The sequence below is a fragment of the Myodes glareolus genome, chromosome 26 (assembly GCF_982192425.1).
Source record: "Myodes glareolus chromosome 26, mMyoGla1.1, whole genome shotgun sequence".
Taxonomy (NCBI): Eukaryota; Metazoa; Chordata; class Mammalia; order Rodentia; family Cricetidae; genus Myodes; species Myodes glareolus.
In genome coordinates, this window is record NC_142051.1 from 6,727,771 (window position 1) to 6,741,036 (window position 13,266).

General features: G+C 41.0%; 1 long non-coding RNA gene across 1 annotated transcript; it reads right to left on the minus strand.

Moving 5' to 3' along the window:
• Positions 1-3,494: 3,494 nt before the first annotated feature.
• LOC146889829 (uncharacterized) lies at positions 3,495-4,513 on the minus strand. Its single transcript, XR_014999766.2, has 3 exons — positions 4,341-4,513; positions 3,961-4,060; positions 3,495-3,778 (listed from the first exon to the last, which is right to left on the minus strand). It is a non-coding gene; the product is annotated as an uncharacterized LOC146889829 (long non-coding RNA).
• Between the last annotated feature and the right edge of the window lie 8,753 nt (positions 4,514-13,266).

A 13,266-nucleotide genomic window follows, 5' to 3' on the forward strand; every position in this document is an offset into this window, starting at 1 on the left:
GGTCAATGTCTTCTCTGCACTTGGTACCTGGCTTCACGGTTTGACGACACACATTCAAGCCATCTACCCTGGAAATCAAACCTTAGCTGGTCATTGCCCACAGGCTAAAGTCAAACCTCCCTTTCCTGGGAAAAGCTCTCTCCTCTCTTCATCAATTATCATTATCAATTATTGTTGAGTCACTCCTGCCTTAGTGGAGTCTCCGCTCCTCTCTCTCTCTCTCTCTCTCTCTCTCTCTCTCTCTCTCTCTCTCTCTCCAGCTTTCCTCAAATCAGACAGCATCTAAATCTTCATATATCTCCTTATCCTTTATGTTTGTGTTCCTCTGTCTTTGGGAGCACTGGTCAGAGCATTAGCTCTTCCCTCGCCCTCTCTCCTCCAACAGAGGAGGTAACTCTATAAATTCCTAATTACCAGCGTCAACAGGACATCCACACTGAATCAATACCTTGTCAACCTAGTCTCCAACAGAAAATTTCTAAAATTTTTCCACAAAAAATTTAAAATACTTGTACTCTTCTAAATTCCCCCCTTCTCACCCACAGAAGATAACTTTTCTTTCTAATAAAGACTAAAAAGTTACCACAGAGAGAAGCTGCTAGGGGCTGAGTTGCACCCACTAAATGGTTATCTGTTAAGGTCCTAACCCTTAGTATCTTTAAGGGCAAGTACCTCTGAAGAGCCAATTACAGTAAAATAAGATCTTTCACTATGGACATGGGAGTTGGACACCTACTGTGGGACAATGGTCTTGACCCTGTAAAGATTTGTCACTTGCATTGGTTTAATAAAATGCTGATTGGCCAGAAGCCAGGCAGGGGCCACCATTATAGGAGAATTCTGAGAAGAGGAAAGGCTCAGTCTGTACTCATCACCCAGATGCAGAGGAAGCAAGATGAGAATGCCTCACCAATAAAAGGTACCAAGCCACATGCCTAACATGAACAAGAATTATGGGTTAATTTAAGATGTAAGAGTTAATAAGAATCCTGAGCTAATAGGCCAACCAGTTTATAATTAATGTAGGCCTCTATGTGTTTCTTTGGGACTGAACGGCTGCAGGACCAGGCGGGACAGAAACCTCTGTCAACAGATACCCATTCCTACTCCTAACTGTGGAGGAACTGGACACTGTTAGCTGCTAGGAAAGGAAGGGCCAGTTTCCCCTAAGAATGTAGCTCCTGGCAACTCAACCATGCTTCAGCAGAGGATTAACATCCAAAAAAATATTTGGAACAGTACAAATTAGTCTTGAAGGAGTTTTTAAAAGGACACAGTTTGGGTGGACAGGTGAGAAGGGGTGGATTTCAGAAGAATTAGAGGAATGAGCATGATCAAAACACATCACACAAACTCTTAAAGAATAAAGACATTTTAAGAAGAATATAAATGAACATTATACCCTACATATGTGGGACCCAGGCTAATATGACTGGTGTCTTCAGAGAAGATCAAGACATGGGGAAGATCATGTGAGACACAGGATAACAACCATCTACCCAGGAAAGGAAGCCCCAGAAGAAGGCAAACCTTGTACCTTGAGCCTCTAGAACAAGGAAAAATCAAGCCACTTAGTCTGTAGTATTTGTTGCACTGGTCCTGGAAAATCCATATAAATGCTCTCATCTGACCACCAACCAGGATCTTTAATTCCTCTCTTGCTATCAGACTACTCCCACTCCCTCTATCTTTTTGGGGGGCCTCATCTTCCTCCTGATACACCCACTCCCTCTATTTTTGTTTGGGGCCTCCTCTTCCTCCTGATACTTTACCTAACATTCTTCTTACATAAATAGCAAACATCTCGCCTTTATCTCCTACAGTCAATATCCTTCCTTGACTTGACTTTTCCATTCGCCTTAGCCATCTCTAAAGATCTCTCCCATATAATTTAACAAAGCCTTGCTTAACCTCATGTGCTCCCTTCCAATTTCATCTCTTTCCCCTTGCTTTATAAGCCCGGGTGAGTAAAAACAACCAAACAGAATTTTAAAAAGGTGTCTTAGTTTTCTCTATCAACCACAAGTCAATTTATTCTCATTTTCCCTTATCACCCAAATTGGCAGGAGGATCAAAGACCTGTATACAATAAGTGTGTGTGTGTGTGTGTGTGTGTGTGTGTGTACATTCTTTGTTTTCATTGTCCTCTCCATTACCACCCTGAGAATATTCTTTCCCTAGCTTTTAGATGTCTAGCTGCTTTTTCAGATCTCTCCCTGATATTCTTGGATCTTATGTTCACCCTTTCCTTTTTATTCAGAAAACTTGAAGCACCCCCAAGTTCTGTCCTGAGCTTTCGTCTTTTCTTCCTTGATTGTTTTGATCGTATTGCCTCTTGTATCAAGCCTATGGCATCTCCCACGGCCCACAAGGAAAGTTATTTAATATCCTACATATTCACCTCCATCCATTTCAGCTTCATTGTCCCTCTCACATAACTCAGTCATATGTGCTCTGCAATCTTAAAATTGACTGCTTCGATGTTTTTCTGAAGAACGTTCTTCCCAGCCCACAAATAACCCTTCACTTCCTCCAACATTCTTCTATATATGTCTCACCCACCAAATCCACTTATCACCTCCTGAAATCTCATTTTACTTTTGCTTCCCCTCCCTCATCATTTTCTCAGCACCAGCCCCTCAAGAATAGTAGGTTTTCATTTTATTCTTATCCTGGAAATCACTCCTCAAAACGATTCCTGCACAGCAAATGACGACCCAATTTCCACGTCAGGCTATAGTGAATTTATGCACCTTACGGGAGCCATAGGTAAACCTTTATTACTATTTTATGGAGCCATGTGGTCGGGCTGACCCGACTAAATACAAATGCTTTTTTTGAACAAAATAATATCCCATATTTCTATATACACTCCATCTTAGTGCTCTTCATCCCTTGAAATGTATTTTCACCGAAGAGAGCCTGTGATACCTCTGTTTGTAATAACTTTTACATAGATCCAAATGAATCATACCATACTCATGTTCTTTGAGAATCCTATACTAAAATACCACAGAAGTATAAAACCAAAATGCTTTTAATTTTTAAAATAAAGTGTTATTTAAATCCCGTTGATTAAATTAGGAAATGCCAAAGGAGATTAATGAAACACAACTCCGACTGGGCGTGTCTTTTGGTGTCATTTCTGAGACAATTAGATCTAATCACTGGATCAACCCCTTGATGAACTCGCAATAGAAAAGCATTATTGGAGGGGAGTGGAGAAGTGGTAGTCCTCATCAGAAGAAATAGGCCACTGGGAGGTGTATCTGGCCCTGACCTATTTCCTATTCCCTTTCTCTATGCTTCTTCCCCAAGAAGTGAAGGACCTCATACATGCCCACTACACTGCTGCCAAGATCCATGGTCTTCTCCACAAGCCAAGTAAGTATGAGCTAACCTTCCCGAAGTTGTTAGCCAAAGCAAATCCTTCCCCTGTGTTATCTCTATCAGCTATTTTGGTCACTATAACACCAAAGTAACAAATACTCTAGTAATTTTAAACAAGGCTTCTTTCATTTTAATCACATTTTCTATATAGCGTGGTCCTTACATTAACAAACTCTCAAAATGGACAATACCGAGATGTCGCTGGGATGTCTCAGACAAACACAGCATGTGAACAAGGCGGAAGACTCGCCGTCTCCCTGCCCTTTCTTGCAGTCTTGAAGATCTTCAGCAACGAGGAAAACTATGAAGGACTCTGGGTGGCCATTTGCACGGTTGGTACCTTTAGGAACTGGTGTTTTTTATCCTCTGCCCCTGTGGGGTTATGAAACTGAAATTTAAACACAGTGAGAGACCATTTAAAGCAGAAGTGACAGAGTGAGAAAAAGTCAGAGAAGGTGAGCATCCAAGCAACTCCACATGAAAAATACTTTCTACGTGTTGTTTGCTTCCAGAAACCTCAGACTATCCAAACCAGGAAGGTCCCAGATCACACTGACTATCCAAACCTACCAAAGCCTTAGGAAGGACCAGAAAGAGCTTTGGAGATGTCAGAGATGGTCTCAGCTGTGACGTACAAGGTGCATCATGGAGAAACAAGACGGTTTAAAATCTGAAAGACACAAAAGAGAGAATTGTCGCTTAATTAAATAGGCTCATGTATGTAGGTCTATGTGCATGTATATAAAAATTTAGTAGTATTTAATAATGAGTAACAGTACTGTTTTTAATTATCTTCATCCTAACCCACTAAGAAAACAAATAAACAAAACAAGTATTACATATTTTCACTTAACAAGAGAATGCATTATTCAGTCCGTGACAATCCTGGAGAATCACGGCTCCAAAACTAGAAAACTGGGCTCGAAAGTCACATTTGAATCAAATTTCACCTCCACTGTTTACGGCACAGGATTTCGGTCACATCATAATTCTCTGAATCTTAGTTTCTCCGAAAAAGGTAAGAACCTGGTGCGTAGGGTGGTAGCCATGTCTAACAAAGGGAGAACACTTCTGCTGTTAGCGAGGAGAAACAGGTAATAATTCTTCTTCCTGAATGCCACAGGACACCGTAGCTGCTGGAAAACAAAAGCTGCTTACATGTTTGCTTTTGTGATGTCAAACCAGTCTGACTGCATTTTTCCTGACTTATTGATCTTTGTAGTTGCTGAATTTTATTTTGTCCTGGAGCAGGACGTACCTGTGTCTCTGCACACTAAAATCAGTCCTCCACACACGTCCAAAGTACATCTTGCCCACCATTGCTTCAAGAGAAACCCCTAATAAACATTAGCAGATCTGAACCATACCTGAAACTCACGGTACTGAGGAAACTCATACATATTTATTACCACGTCTAAATATTTAGATATTTAGCGGCAAATGTTGGCCGGGTTCTCACAGGGTGTGTGACATTTTCCTATGTACCTTAGTGTGCAATTAAAGCTGTGATTTCAGGTCCCTAGAGACTCAAGGTCTTTCAGCCACCTGTTTCAGGGGTACATACGTAACATCCTTAGAGTGAGCTGTATATATTTAAAGCCGACGACGAGATAGGTTTGCTTTCTGTGTGAGCTTATGGTCCAACAGATGGACCATAAGTTTACCTTTCCTCCTGCCCCCCTATATTCTTCTGGCTTCTTTGGGTGCTCTGGTAACCATGGGGTAAAGAGGACTGGTCCACTACGCTAGTTCACAATTTCTGAAATTTTATTAAAGGAATTTCATAAGCTGTGTTTTTAACTTATCTTGTTTACAGGAAATGTATTTTGAGAGCCTTGCATATGGTTTTCTGTATCAATAATTCATTTCCTTTATAGCAGAGTAGTATTCAATTGCATTATAAATACACCATAAATAGTCTATTCACTTGCCTGTTCCTTTTTTCTTTTATTTTTCTTTCTTTTTGTTTTTTGAGACAGGGCTTCTCTGTAGCTTTGGGGCCTGTCCTGTACCTGGCACTTGTAGACTAGGTTGGCCTCGAACTCACAGAGATTCGCCTGCCTCTGCCTCCCAAGGGCTGGGATTAAAGGTATACGCCACCAACTCCCAGCTTCACTTACCTGTTTCTGACATTTGGGTTGCATCTACTTTGGGACTACTATGATTAATATAACTATGAACATTTGTGTACAGTTCTTTATATGGGAATGTGCTCACTTGTTTTGAGTAAATGTCTAAAAGCTAAATCATAGAATATGTGCGTGTATAATAGCTAAAGATAATCTTGAAATATTTTCTTCATGCAAAGTAACATTTTGAAGTCTTAGAAGCAAAATACAAGATTCTATGCACTCTATATTAGCAGTTGGTATGTCACTGTCCTATTTTAATTTTTAAAAATTTTATTAATTATTACAAATGAATAAAATTTCCAATGTCTTCAACCATTGTTGCTTTCTAGATGTACAGGATATGCTCAATAAAGTAACATTTATACATTTATTCTGATTTTATTTGTTTTTCCCCTTTTATTAAAAATAGATTATTTTCTCATATACTACATCCTGTTAGTTTCCCCTCCCTCAACTCCTCCCAGTTCTTCCCTGCCTCCTCTCCCACCCAGAGCCCTACCCTTTCTGACTCTCATTTTAAAAAGATCAGGCTTCTAAGAGATAGCTACAAAACATAACAAAATAAAATAGAAGATAAAACAAAAATCATCACATTGAAGTTGGACAAGACAAATGAGCAGAAGGAAAAGAGTCCCAAGATATAAATGTACCTCATTTCATTTTTATGTCTTATTTAATTTTGGTGTGAGGTCCATGCATGGGCTGTGAGGATGTATGGCTTGGAACTGGCTATGTAGACCAGGTGGGCCTCAAACGTAGATAGCTACCTGCCTCTGCCCCCAGCGTGCTGGAATTAGAGGTGTGCGTCACAAGGAACCCTATCAGAGCAACAGGAAAAGAGAAGACCACTCATCTTCCAGATATCGGATATCATACACTGGACTTGCCCTGCAGCCTGGCTCCCCCTCTCTACCCATATGTTGTACTTGCTGATTGTATTTATGACTTAGTATCTGTCTGCACCTGCTGAAGACTAAAGTCCTATTAGTCAAGACTTTGTGATTGTTTTATTCGTTGATGTGTTCCAGCATTAAAGACATGACTTCCTGGCACATAGGAAACATTTTTTAAACGTTCACTTGATAAATGAATAATGCTGCAACTGACTTGGCACATTGTGTAACACATGAAAGTACTCAACGATAGTCTCAAAAAACCATAAACAAACAAACAAACAAAAAACAGGGTGAGGATCGCTGTGATACTGATATGCGACCAGGCATGACAGCTGCTACGGGTCCTGAAGCCAGATAACACTGAACCTACAGGCAGATACTGGCCAGGCCCAGCTATAAAGATTATGGCCACAGAAAGGAAATAAATAGGTAAATAAAGAGACCTGCACACAGACCTACTGCCTTCCTTTATCATTTTTGTCTCCTGTAAATATAATTACTTGACTTCACTTGACCTTTCCACAAAGGCACAGCTTTGGACTTTCCTCTCTGTCTGTGAAGTGAGCACTCCCACAGACTTTATAAATAAACGGGAAGCTTGTGGCTGAACCTTGGAAACAGATCGTGAAAGGGGTCCCACCTCCCTCCTGTGGAGGCTGCATCTCATAGAAGTCTCCAGTAGCCACCCACTGAGGAGTAAGGCACAAAGTTCCTCTGTGTAGATGACAGGGCAACGAGGAAGGATCACCATGCTTTCCAGCTTTGAAATTTCAGTCTCTGCAGCTGACTAGAAGAGAAGTGGAGGAAGGTTGTCTCTAGACGGAGGGTGGTGGTTCCAGCAACCTGGGATGCCGGGGCAGGGAGATTGCTTGAGCCCAGGAATTTGAGGCTAGCTGGAGCAACAAAGCAAAATCGTGTCTCAAAATCAAACAAAACAAACAGAAAACACATGAACGAAACAAAAACTCAGGCTCTTGGGATCTACAGGTGTAACACTGTTGTATGACAAATGCTGGCCCGTCTGTCTTCTTTCACCCCAAATGGCTTGTGTAATGTGTCTGTTTGACTGGGATTTCATAGAACGTTAACAAATGTATCTCAGGGGCGGGCTGGGAATGCAGCTAAGTGACAAAATGCAGCCTGGTGTCATGCAAATCCTAATTGATCTTAATAGTAAAAACCCAGAGTCGGATATTCGGGGGTAAATGCTGAAAGATCAGAGCGGCAGGGCAGCAAGCTACTAGTTCTTACCTCTAGGAAATCCTCAGACTGAATGGGGTAGCCTGTCTCTACAAGTCCTCAGACTGAATGGGCTGAGCTCCTGTCTCCTCCTGCCTTACATTCCTCTGTCTGCCCAGCCATATCCCTTCCTGTCTCCACTTTCCTAGTGCTGGGATTAAAGGCACGTGACCGCCAAGTACTGGGATAAAGATGTGAGGCACCATTCCCTGGCTCTGCTTCTCTTTGAGACTGGATCAATCTAGTGTAGCCCAGGGTGGCCTTGAACTCACAAAGATTCATCTGCCTCTGCCTCCCGAGTACTGGGATTAAAGGTGTGCCCCACGGCCTGTCTTCTATGGCTAACTAGTTGTTCTCTCTACATTCTGATCCTCAGGCAAGCTTGATTTGTTAACGCACAAACAAAATACCACCACATAGGCTGTTTCCAGGTTCTGGCTATTACAAATAGTGCTGCTATGAACATAGTTGAACAAACGCTTTTGTAGTATGTTCGGGAATCTCTAGGGTATATTCCCAAGAGAGGAATTGCTGGGTCCTGAGGGAGGTTGACTCCCAGTTTCCTGAGAAACCGCCACACTGATTTCCACAGTGGCTGCACAAGTTTGCATTCCCGCCAACAGTGGATGAGTGTTCCCCTCATTCCACATCCTCTCCAGCATAGGCTATCATTGGTGTTTTTGGCTTTAGCTATTCTGACAGGTGTAAGATGGTATCTCAAAGTGGTTTTGATTTGCATTTCCAGCCTAGGTGCCCCTCAATAGAAGAATGGTTAAAAAAGGTGTGGAACATATACACATTACAGTTTTACTCAGCGGTAAAAAATAATGACATCTTGAATTTTGCATGCAAATGGATGGACATAGAAAACGCTTTACTGAGTGAGGTAAGCCAGACCCAAAAAGAGGAACACGGTATGTATTCACTCATAAGTGGATTCTAACCATAATTAAAGGTCTTTGAGCCTATTATTCGTGATCCTAGAGAAGCTAAATAAGAAGACGAACCTGATGAAGATTATTTAGCTATCCGTCAGGAGGTAGGAAATAGTCAAGAGTCCCAGGTAACCTTGGGTGCATGGGGGGTGGGGTAGGAGGGTTGTTGGAAGGGGAGAGGGTTAGAGAGAAGGGAGTAGGGGAGGAATGGAGAAAGCTTGGTTGACCGGGATGGGGGGAAGGGAGGAAGGATGAATATGGGATCAGGGAAGAATATATTTCAACTAAGGGAGTCATTTTAGAGTTTACAGGAAACTTGATTATATATGGGATCCCAGGTCCAAGGAGAGATCCCCAGATTGTTCTCTGGACAGAGGAGAGGGTGCCTGAACCGGCCTTGGCCCATAATCATACTGATGAATATTTTGCTTATCACCATAGATCCTTCATCTGGCATTGGATGGCGATACAGACGGAGACCCACATTGGAGCACCGGACTGAGCCCCCCAAGATCCAAATGAGGAGCAGAAGGAGGAAGAAAATGACGAAGGACTGCGAGGGATGCTATCACCCACTGATACAAGGGGTCGGATCTAATGAGAGTTTACCAAGGCCAGTTGGACTGCGACTGAACGAGCACGTGATCCAACCAGATTCTCTGAATGTGGCCAGATTCTCTGAATGTGGCTGGCCTGGAGTCTTTCTGAGAAGCCATTGACAATGACACTGGGACTAGTTTCCTCTGCATATACTGGATTTTTGGGATCCAGTCTGTTTGGATACTCACCTTCCTGGACCTGGAGGGAGGGGGGAGGAACTTGAACTTCCCACAGGGCAGGAAACCCTGACTGCCCTTAGGGACAAAGAGGGAGGAGGAGAGGGAGGGGGGAGTGGGAGGGTGTTGGGAAGAGGGGCGTAAATGGAAACTTTTATATTTTAATAAAATTACTTTCAAAAAAAAAAAAAACAAAATACCACCACAGCCTGGTATGCATGAGACCCCCAGAGTCCAACAAAAATAAAGTGTATCAGAGAAATAAAAGGGGATAGAGCTCTACCTTCATCCAATAAATTGTATAATGAACTCCAACCAACTGTCTTCGTGGAGAGATTCTGAGAGATGCCATATAATCCAATAACATGGTGTGATACACTGCTTCTTATCAGCTCACTGGTGATGGAAACCCTTTGCAAAAGAGTTCCTGAAAAGCCTATTCAGTTTATTCAACAAGGACTTACTAAGCAATTTCTGTAAACAAGATTCACTGGTATACAGGACACACAGTCCTTGTCCTTGAAGTACTAAAAACTTAGCGGAGAAGTCACAGGTGAAAGTTGATGAATATAATGAAAAATAGAATAAAGGAGCCATCAGGATATTTAAGAGAGGGTCGAGCTTAGCAAAATGGACTTTAAGAAAAACTCATTTGTTTCATGAATAAATTTTATGTTTATGTAAATAATTACAAGATGTTTCTAATGTACTGTGACCACAGTGCTGTGTTGATGATACTGGAAAATAAAGATGCATAAAACATGAGTCTTGCTTTAAAAACTTCTCCAATTGAGCTTCAGATCAATAGGAAAAGAATGAACTAAACAGCATAAGCTACAATAAAATTATTTATTGTAAGTTTGAGTGGTTCAATTGCCCGTTAAAATGCTGTGTCTCAAGACCTATAGGTTTTCATTGCTTCTGGGAAATCCTTTCCCAATACCTAATAGCCAGACTTTCCCAAGGTTTAACTCACACTGCCTTATAGGAAAGAAATTTATGTGCATGTCTGGTTGAGCTAAACAGTCAACTTTATCTTCTATACAGGGCTGTGGATGTAGCTCAGTGGACACTTGTCTAGCATCTTCAAGGAAGGTCTTGGCATGCTCCTGAGAACCACAAACAGACTTTGACCCACAGTTCTTCACATATTTGGATTCCTTGCAGTCAGTTTGAAGCCAGCAAGTTATAATTGTTAAGACTTAAAGAAAACAAACAAATAATCATACAAAGAACAACAACAAATTTTATCATCATATTGATTGGTTGAAGGCTAGCATTGACTACCTCTTTGGGTATTTTCAGCCTTGATTTTCTTGTATATAAAAATTATAATACCATTATCTACTTAATCATGTTATTGTTTTAGCATAAGAAATTTTTCCAGTGCAAATAAAGGTGGAAGACATTTTAAAAGCCCTCCTTAGTCAGAACAACGACTTACTGTGTACTGGCGCCAAAGGACAGCAAGATGAGACAAACAACAGCCAGGCAGGTAAAGTCACACAAGGAGGTAAAGGGAAGAGGGTCAAAGTGTTAGTCACAGTGTTCAAATGTGATGGAACATTGTCAAATAAAACTAAAGGAGAAAGGATGAAAAAACTATTTTGAAGAGAGATTGTCTTGTCAATAACGATCAATAAGAACTAGGGAGACTGCAGTAGAGTCTAAGGGATGTCAATGTAATGATCAATAGGAACTAGGCAGAATGAAGTAGAGTCCAAATGTTATCAGTGACAACCATATAAAGCTAATCAAGTTGTAAATGTCCTGCAGGTCCCATCAGGGTTACATACCAATATGACAATTCGTTAATAGTGCCTGAGCCTAGATAGGTAGGGAGCCAAGGCAGAAGTTGCCATGTGATGCTCAAGACTGGTTAGTTAGCTGGATGTGCAGTGCAGTCCTGCAATCCCCGCTCTTTGGAGGTATTGACAGGAGGATCAGGAGTTCAAAGTTATCCTCAGCTACTAATGCATAGTGAGCTCAAAGCCAGTCTGGGCTATATGAGACCTTCTCTCAAAAACAAAACAAAAAGATGCAAGCGAGATGATTCAGTGAGCAAAGGTGGGTGGTACTAGGTTCTATGAGCTGAGGTCCATCTCCAGGGCCACATGGTAGGAGAAGAGACACTCCTCCCAAGTTGTCCTCTGACCTGCACACCCAAGTCATGGTACCCACACACCTGCATCCACAGGCGCTAAGGCATCCAGTTCACAGAAACACAGAATAAATGAATGCAATTTAAAAGAAATTTAAATCTGACTCAAAAAAAAAAATAACAACAAAAGCAAGTAGCTGAGGATTAGTTACCATGACCTATAACTGTCTCTTTCACGCATCAAGATGGCTTGATGCCTATTTGAATCAATAGTTCTTCATAAAACCATCCTTTTCCATAAATAAACAGCAAATGGTCAATTCGATTCTCAGACACACACATTACTTAAACAGGGTGGACTTAGCAAGAGCAAAATCAAAACACCCTTGTTGGTGTACATTCATTCATTGAATGAAGAACCAATAAGAAAATAAATCTTTTCACAAAAATCTCTTGAACGGTTATTCGGATTTCAACAAAAAATGTTTTTAGCAAGCCACTTTCAGTTTTACATTATTTTATATTAGGAAAAAATAAGTACTGCAAACAGTGAATTGAAAATATAATAATATATTGGATTATTTTTAAAAGTCTGTGACATTATTGAAATCAAATACTTTGGTCTTGTTATATACTTTCTGACTTTCTGAGGGAAAAAATTGAAGGTGTTGGGTTGCTTTTTTCCCCAAGTGTCATGGTTAAAGTCGTGTGAAAATGCCCCCCCCCACTTCTATTCCGCTACATGCCAACCAGGCAAGATGCATCCTTAAATATCTCAGTTAAAAGTCTGAACACACTTTCCAACTTAAAAAAAAATGCTAAGAAGGAAAATGTATACCATACTTGAAATGTTGTTTATTTTATATGCTAAAGGTTTCAAAAAGTCCCTTGAGAACAATATACTAATTTACGACCAATTAATTTCTAAAACACACGATATGTTTATAATTTCAGGATCTTGGATTCCTAAAATTTAAGCCATCCTTTATTGTTGCTATTGTTTGGGAGGGGGGTTGGTTGCTTGATTTTGCTCATCAATATAACTTAATCTGGTCCCAAACACTCCTCTTTCCTCAGCTCTACCAGCGCTAAGGGCATGCACATCGTCTGCCATGCCTACACTGAGGGTCCCATGAATTACATTTAGGCAGCCCCTGTTAGGAGATCACAAGATTCATGATAGAAAATTTGGTGCCTCACCTCTTCTCTCACACAGATTTCTTAGTTCACAGATGTACAAGATTCTAAACCCGTGAGCGTCTTCCAAAGCACTAACGCCATCTAAGGTTTGAACACTGCTGTCACAGTCAGGTGACTCTGAGCTGTCACAGTCACGTGACCCCACAAAGGTCATCTGTTCCCTTTGTTTTCCATTCATAATCTGAAGGTCCATTTACTCTGTGCCTCCAGAGCACAAAATCTTCTCCCAGCCTCGGAGGAAATCCAAAAAGCACAAATTTAATTTTGCTCTTAATTAACTAAAATCTAATTGGGCATAAAGATGAAGCACTAGGAAATTAAATTGCTGTACAGAAGTTTTATAAACACAGAAGTCATGTCAGCATGCGTGATTGACTGTGGACTGAGTTATGCAGACAATGTTCTGAATACAGAAAAGATAGAAATTAGGGAAGATTGAAGGGGTCTCAGAAGGCTTCACAGAAGGTGAAATTTAGAACCACCCACCCAACCATCCTTGAGTGGATATTTGTAAGTGGCCATTTATTTTCCAGAGATGATGTGGTACCCTAGCAGTTTAAGAATGGAAGGCATGATTCCTGACCTCCAAGAGCCACA